Here is a 20,787-nt window from a genome sequence, read left to right as displayed (position 1 = left end):
ATGGGGGCTTTATATAGTTACACAATCCTTCAGGGACTCTTGCTGTATAAAGCAATGGAATGCAAAGTTTAGGCTTCCTATTACTTGCTCTTGAAAAAAATATGTAACCGCCCTTCACCTGAGGGCCTCCTTGTCCCATCAGTACTAGTAGAAATGCCTCAAATGGCTCCAAATTCCAGAGTTAGTGAAAGCTCCTGACCCAACCTTTACTTCCAGCCAAGATTCCTGCTACCTATAAATATCAGATGAGGTTCCATTCTTCCTGGATGCTAGTTTATCCCAGGTTGCCTCTATTCCACATCATGTCAATTTCAGCATGAATCTTGGACCCTTCTCACACATTAATTAATAACGTAATACTTAGACATGGGCCATGTATGACTTGATTGAGTTTGGAGGATTGAAGCATGAAAGATTTTTTATAGGAGTCACTTAGAAGCTTTCTATCAGTCCCTGAACCCTTACTACTTAACACCTATTACTGAATATTCAAAATGTTGATGAATATATTACAATATTTATATTTTACTATAAAGCGCAACAAAAACATTAGCTGTATGAAGCCATACATCTTGACTATCCTTTTTTTATCATAACCTGAGGTTTTGAAATGCAACATTATTAAATAGCAAATAAAATTTCATGTGCTATAAGTAAAAAAGAAATATGAAAAAATTCTCTTTGGTGTACAGCTCTATCATCTAAATTGCAGCCACAAAGATATGCCAACAGAGTACTTTGAAAACCACTGCTCTTGGATATTAATATCTTTTTAAAAAGATTTGCTTCCAATTTTAATTAAATCATTATTTTAAAGCACAGAATCCTTAGTTTCCTAAATTCTGTACCCAGAATCTCATGTATAGAAATATATTTGGAACAAATAGAAATGAAAGCAAGAATTTATAAAAATATTTAACTCTGTATTATTTATACACACAAAACCAAAAATAATTGCCAAGTCTAAATAGCAACAGAGAAGTGTTTAAGTATAAATGACACAAACATAGACTATTAAAAATCTCTCAAGTGATGTTGGCAGAATTTTAATTTTGTGGAAAATGGTTATATTATGATGTTAAAGCAGATGGAACATCAATCAATAGATACACTATTTTCTCCTAATTGCATAAAATATACAAATATTGGGAAAAACTTGGAAAAATGGACCAAAATATTAACGCTAATCATTTTTATTTTTTTTACTTTCATTTCAGAAAGAATTTGAGCTAATGCACTTTGTAAAATGCAAGTAAATTAAATAAAACATATACAAAATGGATAGGGAAAGTTGATTATCAGAAAAATAAGAGAAATGCTCAACTGAGACAAGGGAGAGTGTAGTTCCTAAAAAAGTATGCCATGAATGTTCACCTTGAGCTGATATTGATAAGAGGGCTAAATTCAGCCAATGTAGAGGCAATTTTCAAAAACTGAATGGTGTATTTTGGTTTTGGTTTGCTTTTGTTAGCTCTTGCACTCAAATAAATCTGTCATATCACTAACTAGGTATAAACTTAAGGAACAGAGAGCTCAGGGACTAAATCACAGAGTAAGCAGTTTGAAAATATTAAAAAATACAGTGTACAAAAGACTACAAGACAAAGAAAGAAAGGAGGGAAGGAAGGAGGGAGAGAGGGAGGGAGGGAGAGGCAGAGGGAGGGAGGGAAGAAAGAAGGAAGGAAAGAAGGAAGACAGGAAGGCAGGCAGGCAGGCAGGCAGGCAGGAAGAGGAAATGATGGCCCTATAAAGGAACAAGATAAAAATGCAGAAATGATCAATTCTGGTTTAAAGAAGAACCAGACTTTAGACATCTTGGGAAAACATTTTAAAAGAATGTTTTCCAAAATGCTCAAGGAGATAAAGGAAAACAAAAGAATATCAGGAAAACGATGAATGAACATATCTCAACAAAGAGATACACATTTTTAAAAGAAACCAAACAGAAATAACTGAAATGAAAAATTCTCTAGAGGGTTTCAAATGCATACTGGAGCTGGCACAAGAAAGATTCTCTAAACATGAAGAAAACACAACTAAAATGATTTGGGAGGAAGAGTAGAAAAAAAATAATGGAAAAAAGTGAACAGAACCTGAGAGACCTTTGGGACACCATGAAGCATGCTAATAAACACATTCAGGGAGTTCCATTAGCAGCAGGAAGAAAAGGCCGAGAGAATATTCAAAGTAATAATGGTAGAAAACTTCCCAAATTTAATGAAAGACATTAATATGCACATTCAAGAATCCCAGTGAAATCCAAATAGAATAAACTTAAAGAGAACTACATCGTGAACATTAAGACATTCCCAGATAAACGAAAGCTGAACGAATTTGTGCTGGTTGAAAGGATTATGTACCCTAAAAAAAGCCATGTTTTAATCTTGACCCATATTGTGGAGGCAGCTGTTGCTTTTAATCCCTATTCATCACTGTAGGTTGGATACTTGATTAGATTATCTCCACAGAGATATGGCACATCCACATGTGTGGGTTTTAACCTTTGATTAGAGGAAGATGAGACTCTATCCATTTCAGGTGGGTCTTGGTTAGTTTACTGGAATCCTTTAAATGAGGAAATGTTTTGGAAAAAGCTTGAAAGCCCCAAGAACCCCAAAAGTCCATGCAGCCAGAGACTTCTGGAGATGAAAAAGGAATATGCCCCCAGGGGAGCTTCATGAAACAAGAAGCCTGGAGTGAAAAATAGCTGACATTGCCATGTTATAGACTTACTTTAACTGGGACATTTTCATGGCCTTGGAACTGTAAACTTGAAACTTAATAAACTCTCCCCCTGCCCCCAGTCTTTTAAACTCCCCCTTTTAAAAGCCATCCTATTGCTGGCATATCGCATTTCAGCAGCTAGTGAACTAGGACAGAGTTCATCACCATTAGACTTGTCCTATAAGAATGCTAAAGGAACTTCCTCACACTAGATACTATAAACAACTATACACAAACAAAATTAGATAACCTAGATGAAACTGAAAAATATCTAAAAACATACAACTACCTATACTAACTCAAGAAGAAAGAGAAGATCTCAACAACCCAATAGCAAGTAAAGAGATTAAATCAGTTATCAACCCATTCCCCAACACCTCTTCCTCCTCAACAGCCCAATAGCAAGTTAAGAAATTGAATCAGTCATCATCCACATGCCCAGAAAGAAAAATCCCAGGACCAGATGGTTTAAGGCTGAATTTTGCCAACATTTCCAAAAGGAATTAACACCAATTCTGGGCAAAATCTTCCAAAAAATTGAGGAGGAGGGAACATTTCCTCACTCATTCTATTAGACTAACATCACCCTAGAAATGAAGCCAGATAAAGATATCATAACAAAAAAAAGTTTACAGGCCTACATGCCTAATGAATATAAATGCAAAAAATCCTCAGTAAAATACAAGTAAAAAGAATTCAATAATAAATTAAAAGAATTATACACCATGATCAAGCAAGATTTATCCAACGTATGCAAAGGTAGTTCAATATCAGAAAATTAATGTTATAAACCACATTAATAGAATGAAGCAAATTAATGCATGATCATTTCAATTGACATAGAAAAGGCATTTAACAAAATGCAAACCCTTGATAAAAACACATAGAAAACTGAGAATGGAAGGAAACAACCTCAAAATGAAAAAGGCTATAAAGGAGAAAACCCACAACTAACATCATACTCAATGCTGAAAACCTCTAAGATCAGGAACAAGGATCAAAGATGCTCACTATGTCCACTGTTAGTCAATGTTGTACTAGAAATTCTAGTCTGAGCAATTAGGCAAGAAAAAATAAATAAAAGGCATGTAAATTGGAAAGGAAGAAGTAAAACTTTTCCTATTTGCAGATGAAATGACCCTATATATGTAAAACATTGAAAATCCATATCAAAGCTACTATAGCTAAAAATAAAGTCAGTAAAGGCAGGATTCAAGGTCAACATACAAAAGCAAGTAGTTTTTCTATATATTAGTAATGAACAATATGAAGAGGATATTATGAAAAAAACATTTACAGTAGCAACTAATGAATCAAATATCTAGGAATAAATTTAACCAAGGACATAAGGAATTTATATATGGAAAATTACAAAACATTGGTAAAAGTTTTTACCAATGGAAGTCCTTTCCTAGCTCATGGAAGCTAGGAAAATAAATGGAAGGCCTTTCCTAGCTCATGGATTATTATGATGTCAATTCCATCCAAAGTAATTTTCAGATTCAACACCATCCCAATAAAATTCCAATAGTCTTCTTGGCAGAAATGGAAAAAGCAATCATCAAATTTATATGGAAGTTTAAGTAGGCCTGAACAGGCAAAACATTTTAACAAAGAATTAAGAAGTTGGAAGACTCATATTTTCTGATTTTAAAACTTATCACAAAGCAACAGTTATCAAAACACCATGCTACTGGCACAAGGACAGACATACAGACCAATGGAATTTAATTAAAAGTTCAGAAATAAACTTCACATCTATGGCCAATTTATTTTTGACAAGCATGCCAAGTTCACTCAATCGGGAAAGAATATTCTCTTCAAAAAAATGGTGCTGGGTAAAATTGATATCCATATGCAAAGGAATGAAGGTGGACCCTTACTCACACAATAAACAAAAATTAACTCAAGATGGACCAAAGACTAACTGTAGGAACCAAATTATAAAAGTTTTAGAAGCATCTTCAAGACCTGGTGTGCCAGTTTGAATCTGTGGCAGACCCCAGAAAAGCCATGTCCTTTAATTCTCATTCAATATTGCTGGCTGGGAGCTTTTTGATTGTTCCCATGGAGAAGTGACCTACCCAATTGTGTGTGGTAACTTTTCATTAGATGATTTCCATGGAGGTGTATCTCCACCCAATGAAGATGGGGCTGCTTACTGGAATCCTTTAAAAGAGGAAACACTTTGGAGAGAGTCGCTTTCTAGAGCCACGAGAAAGCCACAGCAGAGATGAACAGAGTCACAAGGCTGAGAGAACCACAGAATCCACCAGCCAGCAACCTTTGAGCTGAAGAAGGAGAATACCCCTGGGAGAGCTTCATAGAACTACGACCAGGAGAGAAAGCTAGCAGACTTTTGCCATGTTCACCACATGCTTTTTTCCCAGTTGAGAGAGAAACACTGAACCCATCAGCCTTTCTTGAGTGAAAGTAACCTCTTCTTCGTGCCTTAATCTGGACATTTTTATAGTCTTGCTTTAATTGGGACATTTTCTTGGCCTTAGAACTGTAAACTAGAAACTTATTAAATTCCCCTTTTTAAAAGCCATTCTGTTTCTAGTATATTGCATTCTGGCAGCCAGCAAACTAGAACAGATTTTGGAACCAGAGTAGAGGGGTGCTGCTGCAGTGTGCAAATCCCAAACATGATGGAACAGCTTTTTAAATGGATAAGGGGAAGATTCTGGTGGAGCTATGAGGAGTTTGCTAGAGAAGGCCTAGAATGCTTTGAAGAGACTGTTGGTAGAAATGTGGACTCTAAAGACACTTCTGATGAGGCCTTAGACAGAAATGAGGAAAGTGTTATTATAGCCAAGGAAGGTGAGCCTTGTTTTAAAATGACAGATAATCTGGCAAAAATTACTAGTGGCTTTGACTTTAAGAAGATTTTAAAAGCCATGAACTCAGATATTTAGCAGAAGAGATTTGCAAATTAAATGTGGAAAGCGCAGCCTGGTTTCTCCTCACAGCTTATGGTGAAATGTGACAGGCAAGAGATAAGCTGAAAACTCAACTCTTGGGTACAAAGAAACCAGAAATTGATGCTCTGGAAAATTCTGGGCTTCCAAGAAGGAAGACTCCAGAGACTAGATCGCCATGTTAGGATTTAACCAAATGTGGAACCAGCCATCCATTTCAGAGAAAGCCAGGGTTGGACATGGAGTTATTCAGGAAAGATATGTGGAAACTCCTTATGTCTGATGGGCATGATCCAAGACTACCGCATAGAAAGCAAATGAGAGTGTTGCAAGATCTGCATAAAGAAAACCACTGCAATCAGGACTAAGAGGGACAGAGAAGGGACACATTAGAGGAAAAATAACTTCAGCAACAGAACCATGGAAGCTGAGGTTTCAAGTCAAGAAGCCTAGGGCTAGGAGAGTGGCCCTGCCCAAGCAAATGGAGAGAGTGAGTTTGCCCCTAAGGGAGAGTATGGGCCTTGTACCTCAGTGCAGTGGAGGAGTGGTGCCACCTCATGCTCTGGACAGGGTACAGCACACTCCTTGGGGATTGATTAGAGCCTGGCTGCCACCACGTGGAGGAGTTGAGCATGTGCCCCAGAGATGGCAGAGAGCACGGGTGTGGCCTCAATGCTTGGAGAGTGTGGAACCTAGAAAAAAGTGATCTCCCCAATGTCCCCCAAGCTCACATTCAGAGAGAGGTGGGCCACGGCATAGGCCCCTGGAAAGGGTGGGATTGCTGCTTTCTAAAGCCCTGAAGATAAAATGATCTCAGACTGTAAAATCTAATAGACTTTGTCCTGAAGGTTTTCGACACTGCTTGGGTCCTGTGACCCTGTGTTCTTTTCCCACTATGGAAATAGGTATATACATCCTGTGACTGTTCCGCCTTTATATGTTGGCTGTAAATAACTTGTTCTGGTTTTTACAGGTCCAGAGCCAGAGAATTTTGCCTTAAGACAGACCTTGCCAGTGGCTGACTTTGATGAGATTTTGTACTGTTTCTGACTTTGTATTGTATTTGTATTGCTACTGAAATGCTTTAAGGCTTTCTGAGCTACTGAAATGCTTTAAGGTTTTCTGATACTTTTATGGAATGAATGTAGTTTGCATTTGAAAAGAACAGGTCTTTTTGGCGTTCAAAGGGTGGAATGTGCCAGTTTGAATCTGAGGTGGACCCCCGAAAAACCATGTCCTTTAATTCTCATTCAATATTGCTGGCTGGGAGCTTTTTGATTTTTCCTATGGAGATGTGGCCCACCCAATTGTGGGTGGTAACTTTTCATTAGATGATTTCCATGGAGGTGTCTCTCCACCCATTGAAGATGGGGTTGCTTACTAGAATCCTTTAAAAGACAAAACATTTTGGAGACAGTCCCTTTCTAGAGCATGAGAAAGCCACAGCGGAGTTGAGGAGAGCCATAAGGCTGAGAGAACCAAAGAGTCCAGCAGCCAGCTTTGGAACTGAAGGAGAATGCCCCCTGGGGGAGCTTCATAACACAAGAAGCCAGGAGAGAAAGCTAGTAGACTTTTGCCATGTTCGCCACATGCCTTCCCAGTTGAGAGAGAAACGCTGAACCCATCAGCCTTTCTTGAGTGAAGGTAACCTCTTCTTGGTGCCTTAATTTGGACATTTTTTATAGCCTTGCTTTAATTGGAACATTTTCTTGGCCTTCAAACTATAAACTAGCAACTTATTAAATTCCCCTTTTTAAAAGCCATTCCATTTCTGGTATGTTGCATTTTGGCAGCTAGCAAACTAGAACACCTGGGGATAGGAACTGGCTTCTTTGACTACACCAAAAGCATAAGCAATGAAAGAAACAATAGATAAATGGGACTTCATCAAAATTAAAAACTTTTGTGTGAAGGACTCCATCATAAAAGTTGAAAGACATTCTACAGAATCAGAAAATATTTGAAAATCACACATCTGATAAGGTTTTAATATCCAGAATATATAATTAAATCCTATAACTCTACAACAAAAAGACAAACAACCCAATTTTTATAAATGGACAAAAACTTGAATAGACATTTCTCCAAAGAAGATATGCAGATTGCCAATAAGGACATGAAAAGATGCTCACTATCATTAGCCATTAGGGAAATGCACATCAAAACTACAATGATGCATCACTTCATACCTACTAAAATAGCCACTATTAAAAAGGAAAGAGAATATAAGTGTTAGAGACAGTGTAGAGAAATAGGAACACTTGCTCACTGTTGGTGGAAATATAAAATAGTTAAGCTGCTATGGAAGATGGTTTCACAGCTCCTCATAAAGTAAGGACAGAATTACCATATATAATTAGCAATCCCACTTCTAGGTATATACCCCCAAAGAATTGAAAGGAACTCAAACAGATATCAACACACCTGTATTGATAACAGCTCTACTCACAGTAGTCAAAAGGTATAAATAATTCAAGTTCCATCAACATATGGATGGGAAAAAGGGTGGCGTGTGTATATACACACACACACAATGGAGTATTATTTAGCTGTAAAAAATGAATGGAATTCTGGTACATTTGACAAAATGGATGAACCTTGAAGGCATCATATTGAGTGAAATAAGTCAGATACAAAAGGACAAATATATGATCTCACTGACATGATATAATTAAAATAAGCTAATTCAGAGTCAGAAACTAGAATTACAGAATACTAGGGCATGTGGTGGGGGTAGGGAATGTGAAGTTAATGCTTAATTGTGTAAGAATCAAACTAAAGTTCAGCTTTCACACAAGGTGATGCAAGCAGGGAAAGGAGAGGGCCTCTGACGCAAGCCTAGAACTGTTGCCAAATCTTTAATGGCCAGGGTCATTAAAATATAAAGCATTATCAAAGGGGGAATCTTTGGGGGGAAGTTCAAATTAGTTAGACTATCCAGATAGGCTGTAACTGCTGAAGTATCCAATCAGTAGAGAAACGAGGGTCTGCAAGCTAGGCACAGGTATAACCATTTTGGCATTCTATTCTTTGGTGAGCCGGCTACCATTTTTCCGGGTTGGCACCTGTTCTTGCAAGATCATGAATAAATTCTTTTCTCCTTCATAATCAGGTGAGCATTTATCCACTTTCAAGTACAGCATTTTTTTCTAACAATCTGGGGGCTCGTCCAGAACCCAAGGCTTCAGAGGGGGAACCCCAGGGAGGACAAAGGGAAGGTGTGCCCCGCTGATTGAGCAGTCTCAGACTCCGCCATTGGGGGTCCACCTCCAGCAGCCAGAAGGACTCAAGACCAGATGCTAGGATCTGCCAATTGTGAAGAAAAGAGGAAGGGGAAATCTGCCCCACAGTGACCAGGCAACTCTGTGCACAGACCAAGATAGGAAAAAGGCTATTAAGTATTACCTTGGTGGCCAGGATGAACTCTGATGAGTCCGGCAGTGAGTAAGACAAAGGAACCAAGGCAAGACTCAGAGTGGGTAGAGGCAGTCAGCCTACCAGGGAAAAAGAGAGGGGGAACTTTATAGGTTCCCCTGGGGGGAACATTTCTCTGTATAGTGCGGGATCTTTAAGGCCTCACTATACAGGGAATAAAATTGGCTATACCCAAATCTCAGAACTTAAATAAAGACTTTGAGGGGTATCAAGGAAAAGACAGTTTGTACTATCCAGTAATTTTAAGTCCTTAAAAGGGACTTGAAGAAAGTACCCAGAGTTACTGATATTCTGGTAATTTTCTAGTTTTGTCTGTTTGGTTCAATAGAACTATTCAAAGTGGTATGTGACAACTTGATGTAGAGTTTGGGTTTCTCTATAATAAATTCCTTTGTCAAATGCAGGAATTTGCCAAAAGCAGACTTACTACTACTAAGAGTGAAGCAAATGGATGAATAAAACTATTTTGATATGGGAGCATTTTCGTAGGAGTTCAGTGTCAGTGCAGGAATTGGACTCCTAGGAGGGTTACGGTTTCTTCCGACAGGACCTGCCAACTACTTCTGCCCAATAATGCTGGCATTATTTGAAGTGGCAGAAAAGAAGCCTGCTTTCTGATTTATTTAGACAAGTGGCTGAGCCAAGGAGAGGTTGGATGATTAAAGAGACATAAGGGATTCTTAGTTAAAGATGCATCTTTTCCAGCAAAATCTTGTTGGATATGATGGTTTGTTTTGTTTGGTTTTGAGGAATGAACTTAAACAAAACTCCCTCTGCTTAACCTGCAAAAGTTGAGGGACCAAGGAAAGAAATACTCAGGTAAGGACTCTTACTAGTCCTGTGGCCCAAGGATGTAAAGATGTCTTGGGCTGACATTCAGAAAAAGATCCAGAAAAATAGAAAGGTGGGAGAATAAACCACTAGAGGAGTTATTAAGAAAGTCTCAGAGTGTATTTTAGTTGTGATGTTTTGCTGTACTCAACTTTACTGGTGATGGTGACCTTTAAGACCCAATCGGGCTCCCTTCTTTGCTTCCACATTTTATTTTAGATGCAGGGTCATCTGTTCCTTCTTCCACGCAGGTGTGGACTTTGTTGTTTGTCTGCTCTGAGGCGTAGTATGAGCAGGAGGTGGGGAGCAGGTGGGAGGGGGGTGCTCAGAACTGCTCAGTGTCAGGGCTGTGAAAGGACAGGAGGGGGGGTCTAGGCTTCTAATCTGCTCTGGAGAAGCAGTGCGAGGGGATAAAATAGTCACTGGGTGTCTCCTAGGTGCCAGTTACCGGGACTCTTGTTTATTCAAGAGTGAAGCAGAAAAGAGGTGCTGAGAACAGGCTCTGCTTGCAGTGGCCGCGGGGCACAAGCCAGCCCAGGCAGCTCTGTAGCCATTAGCTGTGTACTGGTCACTACTGCAAGGAGGGACCTGTGGTCTCTGCTGAGCCCAGGAACCAGGGACACCTGGTAGACCAGGGCAGGCAGAGGCACCAGGGCTGAGAGCATGGGTCGACACCCACCCGGCTCCTTCCTCTAAGCCCCAAACCCCTCCACCTTGTGTGGCCTAACTCGAGGCTCCCAGGACTGCACAGCTGCTGCCCCTCTGGGGGTGGGGACCAGTGTCAGGGATGGGTTTGGCCGAAGGACCAGCACAAACACCGGCTGGATGTTCCCCAGGCCGCCCGCCAAATTCAGAAACCAAGTCACTTAGCTGAGCGGCTTCCCCTGCCGCGCCATCAGAGATAGTGGGATGTGAGAAGGGAAGAAGAAAAGCAGAAACAACAAGGTAAAGTCATGTTGAGCACAGTCGACCACATGGTCAAGAAGGAATTAGAGATAAATCAGGGAGGAGACACGCAGAGGCAAAAAAGAAACAATCTGAGCCAAAGGGGATAACGGAGTGAGGAGGACACAAGACTCAGCAGGGTGTTATCACTGTGGGAAACCTGGTCGTTTCAAAACGCCCGAATTTAAAGAAAGAAGGTCGGGGGATAGCCCTGATGAACTCTGAAAATTAGGGAGGTTAAAGCCTCCTCATCTCAAGAGTCCTTTGGTAAATCATCTCAGGAACCTTTGGGAAATCTATAGGTGGGCCCATGTCAGGGAGAAAATTTCATTTTTGATGGACACTAGGGCAGCTCGATCTTCTGTAACCCATGTCACAAAGGGGATTGAATTCTCGGTAGCTCCCTCACAGTTACAGGCGCAAAAGGGGATTGATTTAAAGTCTCCATTCTCAAACTGACTGTTATCAGTTGGGGAGATTACCATATTATAAACCCTCTGCTGTACATTCCAGAAACTGGGAGCAGCTTGTGGGGAAGGGACCTAACAATACCCATGGGACTGGCTAATGTACAGTAGTAGACCCGAAACGACTCTATCGAAGGGCAGCGAGAGTGTTGCAGCATCTGCATAAAAAAAGCCACTGCTAGTTGGGACTGGGAGGGGCAGGGAAGGGACCCATTAAAGGAAAATGGCTTTGGACACAGAACTATGAAGGCTGGGATCTGAAGTCAGAAGGCCTGGGGCCAGGACAGCGGACCCACCCAAGCACTTGGAGGGGGTGAGTTTGCCCTGAAGGCAGACGATGGGCCTTCCACCTCGCGGTGGAGGAGTGGTACTGCCTCAAGCCTTGGAGAGAGGGTGAGCACATTCCTTGGGAATTGGGGAGAGCCTGGCTGCCACCACGTGGAAGGGTTGAGCATGTGCCCTGGAAATGACAGAGAGCCCATATGTGGCCCCCATGCTTGGAGGAGGTGGAGCCGAGAGGGGTGTGGTCTCCCCAGGGTTTCCCAGGGTTGCATTCAGAGAGGCACTGCTGTATAGGCCCTTGGAAAGGGAGGGACTGCCGCTTTGTAAAGCCTGAAGATAAACGACTCTTAAACTTTGAAATCTAATGGAGTTTGCCCTGCAGATTTTCAAAACTGCTTGGGTCCGGTGACCATTGTGCTCCTTCCAATTTCTCCTTATGTAAATGGGAATATGTATCCTATGACTGTTCCTCCTTTGTATTCAGCAGCGAATAACTTATTCTTAGTTTTATAGACCATGCCAGTAGCTGACTTTGCAAAGGACCCCTTGCTTAAGAATTATATACTGGCTTTGTCCTCTGCTCTGTCATCCCTCAGGCACCTTGGCTTGCTGGCCCACACCCCACCTCTTGAATTTGCTGCCCGTCAACATCAACCTGGGAGTTGGGTCCTCATCAAACTGTGGAAAGAGTTTAAACTCCAACCGGCATGGAATGATACTGACAATTAAAATGGCCATCTGGACGGCAGAGAAAGGCTGGACTCACTACACCCAAGTGAAAAGCCCAGTACCTAAGCCGGATGGTAAGTACCCAACAACACTGTCCGATTCCTGGGAAATAATTCCAACTTTGGACCCTTTAAAATCATGTTAAAGAGACAATAGTTGGGAGGGTAAAAGAAGTTTTGGATTTGGAGTTTGGATTCTGTACTTTAACATAGTTAATAGTGACTCTTACCCAAGGAAGACACAGATGAGGGATCTGAGGCCCAATTTAAAAAATGAGAATAATTATACTAGTCATAGTGTTCCAAATTGGGGATGCAACAAGCCCTGTCAAATTGGTAATGAATGTAATTGAAGGTTTAAAGCCCCAAACTACAGTTTGATGAAAAGTAAACTCAGCAAACTCACCAAGAAGGAGGTAAAACTAAAGAGTTTAGGCAAAGGCTTTATTTCAGAGAAAAAAAGAGTCATCCGGGTAGCATTTCAAAAGAAAAAGAAAAACGCTGCCCCGAGGTGGTGGTGGGGGGAATAGGTTTTGTTTTTTTTTTTTTAAGGTTTAGAGTTAAAAAATTGAGGGGCAAGAGTTAGGCAAGTCTCTGTTGGCTAGTTTTCAGAAATAGGGGGCTAAGTTTGGAGCTGGCAGCTTTCCATTGGTAAAGTTTGAAATTTCAATGCTGCCTTAGGCTGGCAGGGTCATAAATGCTGGAAGGCAAATAATAAATAAGGGGAGTTTACACAAGAATGCATTTGCCAGAGAGGCTGAATAATGAGAAGTTAGAGCAGGAAGGCAGCGATATGGGGGAAGGAGATCTTGGGCTGAGGCAGTCTAGGGTAAGACAGGCTTTCTGAAATATTTGCCAGGGATATGTTACATCCTGGGGGGAATGGGTCCTGTCCTCCGGGACTAACGTTTGATATTTGGCAAATAACAGACTGGAGACTTAACAAATCAAAAGCAATTAAGTGGTAAAAACAAATACTTGGGTCCAGAACCAATAAGTGGGTGTTAAAAATTGAGTTTCTCATTGCCCCTCCTGGGATGATGTATGATGGACTACCCAATTTTAAGGATGAACCGTGAATCTGGAATTAATTTCACAACCTGAAGGTCGTGTAACCTGGTGGTGATAACCATAAAGAAAGCAGACAAACATCCAGCAGGGGGCAGGAGCAGAGATGGAATAACAGCGATAGAATATATGGGATGGGGGCAGACCTCACTGGAAAAACCCTCTAGGAAGGTTCAGAATACAAGTCCATCCTAACACCAATAATGCCCTCTCCAGTTAACTCTTCAATATCACCTAAGGACGCTGAGCTAAAAGTTAGTTTCCCCAATACAAACTAATCTCAAAGTTGTCAGGGTGAACAGAACAGAAAATCTGGAGCAAACCACAAGGGTAGGGACAGAGATACAAATGCCTGTGTGGAATGGATCAGAGTCTAAGCAAAAGCAACTGTCACACTTGCACAACAGGTTGACCCACTGTTCTTTGCTGTGCCCTTTCCGATGGGTCTGGAGGAACACGAGAAGGAATTTAAATGCATAGTACTCCTTTTTCAGAATACTACTCCTGGAGAAAATTGTAGTACGTTGTCCTCTCTTTTCCCTCCAGTCAGGGATGGAAAAGTCAAGGCCATACCAGCTTCTCACCTCGGTTCAAAAAAACACTCTGCCTGTCTGTCTAGATAGAACCTTGGGACCATGGTCTCATGTACCCAAGCATGGGATATGACTGAGGATAATGTTGGCAATTTCTCCAGTTTAACCACACCATAAGCAGGCCTTTGGTGGCACTGTAGAAAGGGCATCCTCCATCCAGTTTACACAAGAAGTGGAAAGAGACCTGTACTCTGGTCCAATCGGCCATCCCATTCACACTGGCACTTGAAAAGGAGAAAGATCGAGTTGATTTAGACAGTAGGGGTGCCAAGGGAAATTCCAAATGAGTTTAAGGCTAGAAATTAAGTAGCTGCAGGATTTAAATCAACCTTATTCTGATGGGTCACTATCAACAAAAGTGTGGATTGGGTTAATCAGATCAATTACACCAAGGATGCAATTAAGGGAAGAGCAGAAGAGTCGGATGCTACTAGCCGAATGACATGGAAGTTTAGGATGGCCCTAGACATGATGTGAGCCGAAAAGGGAGGTATTAGCGTTATGGTCAGGGGTAGTTGTTATACACGTATCCCCTATAATACAGCCCCAAATGGAACTATCACCAATGCTTTACAAGGTCTGAGAGCCTTATCCGAAGAATTGGCAAAAAATTCAGGCACTGATGACCCCCTCATGAGATGATTAGAAAACTGGTTTGGGGAATGGGAAGGGGCAGCACTGTCCATGCTAACTTCCTTAACCATCATAGCTGGGTACTCACAGCACTTAGGTGCTGCATTACCCCATGCGCCCAAGGGTTAGTTCAGAAACTCATCAAGAACCACGTTAAAGAGAAAGATCCCTATGATGAGGAGTGTGAAAAAGCTCTTATCAGGTTTGAAAGAGACTAAAATGTGAAAACTAAAGGTATGAAAAGACAGAGAGGGAGTTTGTAGGAATCAAGCTAAGTCTAGCTTTCATACAAAGTGATGCAGGCAGGGAAAGGGGAGGCCGCTGATGGAAGCCTAGAACTGGTGCCAAATCCTTAATGGCAGGGTCATTAAAGTGTAAAATATAATCAAAGGGGGAACCGTCAGTGGGAAGCTCAAATTAGACTATCCGGATAGGCTATAGCCTCTGGAGTATCCAATCAGTGGAGAAATGAGAGAGTCTGCAAAGTAGGCACAGGTATATAACCATTTCAGCATTCTACTGTTTGGCACACTGGCCACCATTTTTCTTGCAAGATTGTGAATAAATTATTTTCTTCTCCACAATCGGGTGAGTATTTATTCACTTTCAAGTAAGGCATTTTTATTCTAACAATTGGTACAGAGTTTCTGCTTGGCATGATAGAAAAGTTTTGTTAATGGGTGCAGGTGATGATAGCATAACATTGTGATTGTAATTAACACCACTTAATTTTATATAAAAATTATAAGAATGTAGTTAAAGAGGAAATTTCAGGTTACAAATATGTAACTAAAATTAAAATTAAGAAAAAACATAAGACTGTACAACACAATGAACCCTAATGTAAACTATGGATTGCAGTCAATGGTGTAAATACAGTGATATCTCATCAATGTTATCAAAGGTACTAAACTAATGCAAAATATTCATAATAGGGAAAATTGTCTGTGTGAGGAGGTAAGTATATGGGACTCAGTATTTTCAGCATGGTTCTTCTGTAAAGCTACAACTTCTGTAATAAAAAGATAGAAAAGTAATATATTTAAAAAAAATAGCACATCATCAAGTTTTGTGTACATAAACCAGGCTACAAGCTAAGCACGGATAGCCAGTGACAGCAGGCTCCACAGTCTTCTATGTGACAATACCAGTTAACCTGCATTGAGAGCTTATTTGTGCCAGGATTTGTGCTCAACCATGTACATGCATTACCTAACTTAATCCTCCAAACACATCTGAGATTGGTAGTATTATTATTATTCCGGAATACTTAATAGAATGAAAATTGTGACAAAGTAACTTGACTTAAAGCCAAAACCAGTAAGAGGCAGTTTAATAAGCAGTCCAAAACTAGCTTCTATTCCAAAATCTGTTGTAAAGGACCACTTACAAAGAGACTCTGGGATCTTTTTGGACTACCCTAGAATTTTTACACAGGAAAACCAGAACCTAGTGGAAAAAGAGAATGGACCTGTGATCAAGTTGCCTGGGGTTCAATTACAGGCTCTCCCAACTACTAGTTCTCTAGTATTTTAATAATAATATTAATAATTAATAGCAATTAATAGCAGTTGATATCATTGTTGTAAATGCCGAAAATTTCTAACATATTTATACGCAAGACACAAATACATGCTTTATATTAATTCATTTACTCTTCATAACAGAGATGATGTCGGTAAATTGCCAAGTAACATAACAAACACATACAAATATCAGCTTTTACTATTCCATGTTTTTCATATTGAATAGGTTTTATAAATTTTATCATTCCTCTTTATAATATTTATGGGGAAAATGCATACTTTCAGACATTTTTTTTTGATGTTCACTCACTTTAATAATAATACATTTACCATGTTATCACCATGGAATGTAAAGTCAGACAAGAAAATTTCACAAGCGCAGCAAAGCATTCTGTAATATGTCAAATTTGTGTATAATCCCTTGCCAAACCAACTTGTTCATAAATTACTTATCACCTTCAATACAGGTAATGTGTTTTAACATTTATGAATCTTACAGAGAAAATAAACAAATACTATACACATTTAAAGTCTTCATTTGCTTTTTGATTAGCACTTTATATACTTCTATTTAAAGATGACATTTAAAAGTTATTCTTATAACAGCAGTAAAAATATAATTCTGCAATTATGAAAGAGCTAAATGGAATCCCTAATTAAATTATTCTCATGTTTATTAATAAGCATGATTCTAAAATAAATACTACTTCTAAGCAGCTCTATTACCAGGTTTTTAGGTTTAGTTTAAACACACATATGTTCAGTTGTGGGAGACATTACAATGTTATATTCCATGAACTTCTCTGAAAGAGTTCTTTAAGAGTCAACCAGCCCTAGAAACCAAAATATAAAACCAGTGTAGAAGGTAGGCAGAAGAAAATTAAATTAATTTGGGTAAATAGCATTCTTACATAATAGCCAAACAATGTGATATTCTGCCTGCTGTCTTTTTCAGAACTAATTTCATCATAAGAGTTTAAGAATGTGGACATTTTACCATTATCAAGATAATTTGAATGACGTTTCTTTTGTGCTAACTTGATTTCCCTGAATGACCTAGTTAGTGGACTTGCTACCAATAATTTGGTCACCAGACAAATCAAGCCTGAAAGAGAAGAAGCCAATATTCAAAATATTGTGTCATTGTCTGAATGCACTCAAATAATTTATTTTCAGCATACATGTGTAACCTCAATTTGAAGTGTTTAACCAAAGCAAATACTTTCAACAAGACCAAGACATCATTTCTTCTTCCAAAGTTAAGGTTTCACCCAGTATTCGCGATACATGGAGTAGCCCATACCAAGAGTCATTGTTTCCACAACAAAACCTTGGGCTGCAACACACTTGTGAATCAGGTGAATGGGCATTTCAGTATTTCCCCTGCTCTTCAGTTTGTACAATCCATATGCAACAATTGCTGCAAGACCTGCCATCCCAATGGCGACAAATGGCACCTCTCTAGCTTTTTGGATAAGTTTAGATCCCTGATCTTCATCATATGAAGATAGAGAAACATCTGTGTTGGTTGATACAATGATTGAAGAATCTTCTACTACCTAAAACACCCATTAAGCTCTCCACTTTCAGACTTTTAATAGGCTTTGTAGGGCATTTATAATATATTAATTATCTAGGTCAGCCCTATTCATTCAGAAGCAGTTCAGACTGGAATTGGGTAGGTGAATTCAGAAACTTCTAGATGTTTCTTCAAGTTTAAGTAACCTTTGCCAGACAGAAGTCCATGCTCGCGGCACTTACACCATAATTTTCATTTATGAATTGCTGCCATAAGAAATTCAAAATTAGGGTAAGTTTTACCTCTCAAGACTTATTGTCAGTACAGTAATTTTGTAAAATATTCTCAAATATATGAGAATCTGAAGATACAATCTGTGATCCACTAACCAGTTTCCAATTAAACCCATTTTTAAAATCCTTATAAAAAGGAAATTGTATCTCTTGCCTTCCATGCCAGAGACCCAGGTTTGATTCCTGGTGCCTGCCCATGCAAATAAAAAAAAAAAGGAAACTATATCATTCTAACATTAGACTTAAAAATGTCTTTTTAATATAACAGTAATTTGTGTACTGCCAATTTATATTTTTAAAAAGTAAATCGGTTCTCACCATGGGATCAACAATTCCATCCTGACCAAAAGGGGGAAAAGAAGTGTAACTAATAAAGTATCAGTAGTGGCAGAGAGAGTTCAGAGTTGAGAGGTTACTCTGAAGGTTGCTCTTATGCAATCTTCCTTGCTACCTATCATAACCTGTCAAACCCCAACCAGGACCATTCCAGCCAACTCTAAAGAATACCTAGCGCAATATATAAGATTCCACAAGGGTTCCATGCACTAGTGTAACTTTCTAGAAACCTACAACCTGCAGATGGGTCCCTGGTCCAGTTAAGTCCTGAAAACTATAGGGCCTAGCCTCTCCAGAACATCAACTAGTTTCATCTCCCTACCCCATATTATTGACAGACCCTTCCAACATGAAGTTTGGCCATAGCCCAAATACCCCTAAACAGAGGGATAGAAAGATCAAAGGTGATGGTGGAGTTATACAGTGAAGATAGGATTTACCAAATGAATACGAATGCTGAATCATTAAATTTATATCTTTTTTAGTCTCTAGTATCTTAGAGCAGCTAGAAGTAAAAACCTAAAATTGTGGAATTGTAACCCATGTCAAACCCTGAAATATGTTCTACAACTAATTTGTGCTGTGCTTTGAAATTTATTGCTTTTTTGTATAAATGTTACTTTTCACAAAAAAAGGAAGGAAAAAAGTCAATTATGATGATAAAAAAAATATATATATATAAGCCTTCTAGCCTCCTATATTCTGGAGCAGCAAGGAGGAAAATCTGAGATGATGGTATAATAGCCCATGACAAATTCCGGGATCTGTCCTGTTACTACTTGTTGAAGAGTGCTTTGAAAACTATTGCTTTTTTATTTCTTTGCTTTGTATATATGTTATACTATACAATAAAAAAGTTAAGAAAAAAAAGTAAACTGGTTCTAAAAATTAAAGACTGCTACAGAAATACCATATAAATGGTTCTATTAGCTAATGATGCATATGAAGTACAAGGGAAAGGTTAAACTAAAGGCATTTACTTACAGAGTAGTTAAGCCCTTATTACAGGATGAATTCTAGTTGCAGGAACAAAACTTCTCACCATTTAAACATAACATATATTTTAGTTAAGGTTTGCACCATCATTTTGTAGAATTTGTATTTCTGTTTTAAATAAAAGGAAGCAATGTGTTCCCTTAATAAGAATAAATTTATAAGGAAAAATCATAATATCCCAACTGGTATTCTTTGAAGATAAAATTAAGAGGTTATTCATCTGAATTTAAATTATTTCACAGCTATACACAACATCTATTCCAAAAGGAGGGCTCTTCATAAACTAAAAGTGACTAAACATAGCCCACAGCGTATATTCATGTCCATCCACATTTGAGGTATGTGAGCAAAGAAGAATTTTCATACACACTAAAGACACTGACTAGAAAATTTAAATTTAAGGAATTTGGTAAGGTTCCTTGATTCTCTCATTATTTCTTGAGGGCTTTAGGAAATGATGTTCACATTCAGAGAAAGTCTTAAAAAGAAAACCTAAACTAGACATAAACCAAAAGTTATATTACTCTACACAGTATGAGGAAAAAACAAAACAAAAAAAAAACACACCTCCAAAAGTTGGAGGAAAATGTATAACTTTAGGAAATGTTATTTATTGTAATATTCCTGGCACATACAGTGGCTATTAAATGCTTTTTAATGTTTAATTCTGGTCTTATCTTAAATTGTGATCACTTAGTGACACACAATAACAGATATGTGCACACATCACAAAAGTGGGCTGCACCCACCTTTCATGTCTAAAATCATTCAATTATTACTTCACTTATTGACTGAACCATTATTTTTCCTTCTTTGCACACTTAAAATATATTAGATAGCTCTTGGGAATATATACTTCAGCAGAAAACAGTTTCATTTGATTTTAATATTTCTAAGTAAGAAAACAAACGTAAGAGTAGTTTTGTGTGGTTTTGTTTTTTATAATTTAGACCACTCATCATCAGACTCCTGCATCCAAGATGGCTTGGATAAGTGACTTAGACCAGTGAGAATTTTGGTCTAAGTCACTTATTCCTTCTGTGACCACCACAATTCACACGCATCTACACAAGAATTTGGGAAACTTCCCTGCTGTGCTAGAGATACTGTTGATGCATGAGTTCATGGCTCATATCTTAGATTGAACAATATTGATTTATATGTCTAAGCAAACAGTCATGGAGCTCATCATGTGTTTGTTTCAAATCCATTAAAATGATCAATTTTGGATCAAAGTTCCAAAAGGCACAGGGATACACATTGCTATAAGAGCACCTGGGGCTATCCAGGGCATTTGGATTAATCCTCTTCTTTCTACAACTAACTAGATGTGAGGCCTTGGGCAAACTACTTCAGTTTCCTCTTAGAAAAAATGAAGTATTAGATTAGAGGATGTTACTATTAGCTACCATTTATCAAGTGTTTAAGATATACTCCTTAGTGCTTTATACATATTATTTTTAACACTTGCAACAACTCTGTCATATGGT

General features: G+C 38.9%; 1 protein-coding gene and 1 pseudogene across 1 annotated transcript in view; both read right to left on the bottom strand.

Moving 5' to 3' along the window:
- Positions 1-20,787, bottom strand: part of PDE3A (phosphodiesterase 3A) — a 342,518-nt gene that overhangs the window by 281,243 nt on the left and 40,488 nt on the right. The gene's annotated exons all lie outside the window — the stretch shown is intronic.
- Positions 1,890-17,899, bottom strand: LOC143689872 (HIG1 domain family member 1A, mitochondrial pseudogene; annotated as a pseudogene).

Source organism: Tamandua tetradactyla, chromosome 7 (assembly GCF_023851605.1).
Source record: "Tamandua tetradactyla isolate mTamTet1 chromosome 7, mTamTet1.pri, whole genome shotgun sequence".
Taxonomy (NCBI): Eukaryota; Metazoa; Chordata; class Mammalia; order Pilosa; family Myrmecophagidae; genus Tamandua; species Tamandua tetradactyla.
Note: the sequence above shows the minus strand (reverse complement) of the source record. Positions and strands in the feature narration are given on the sequence as shown.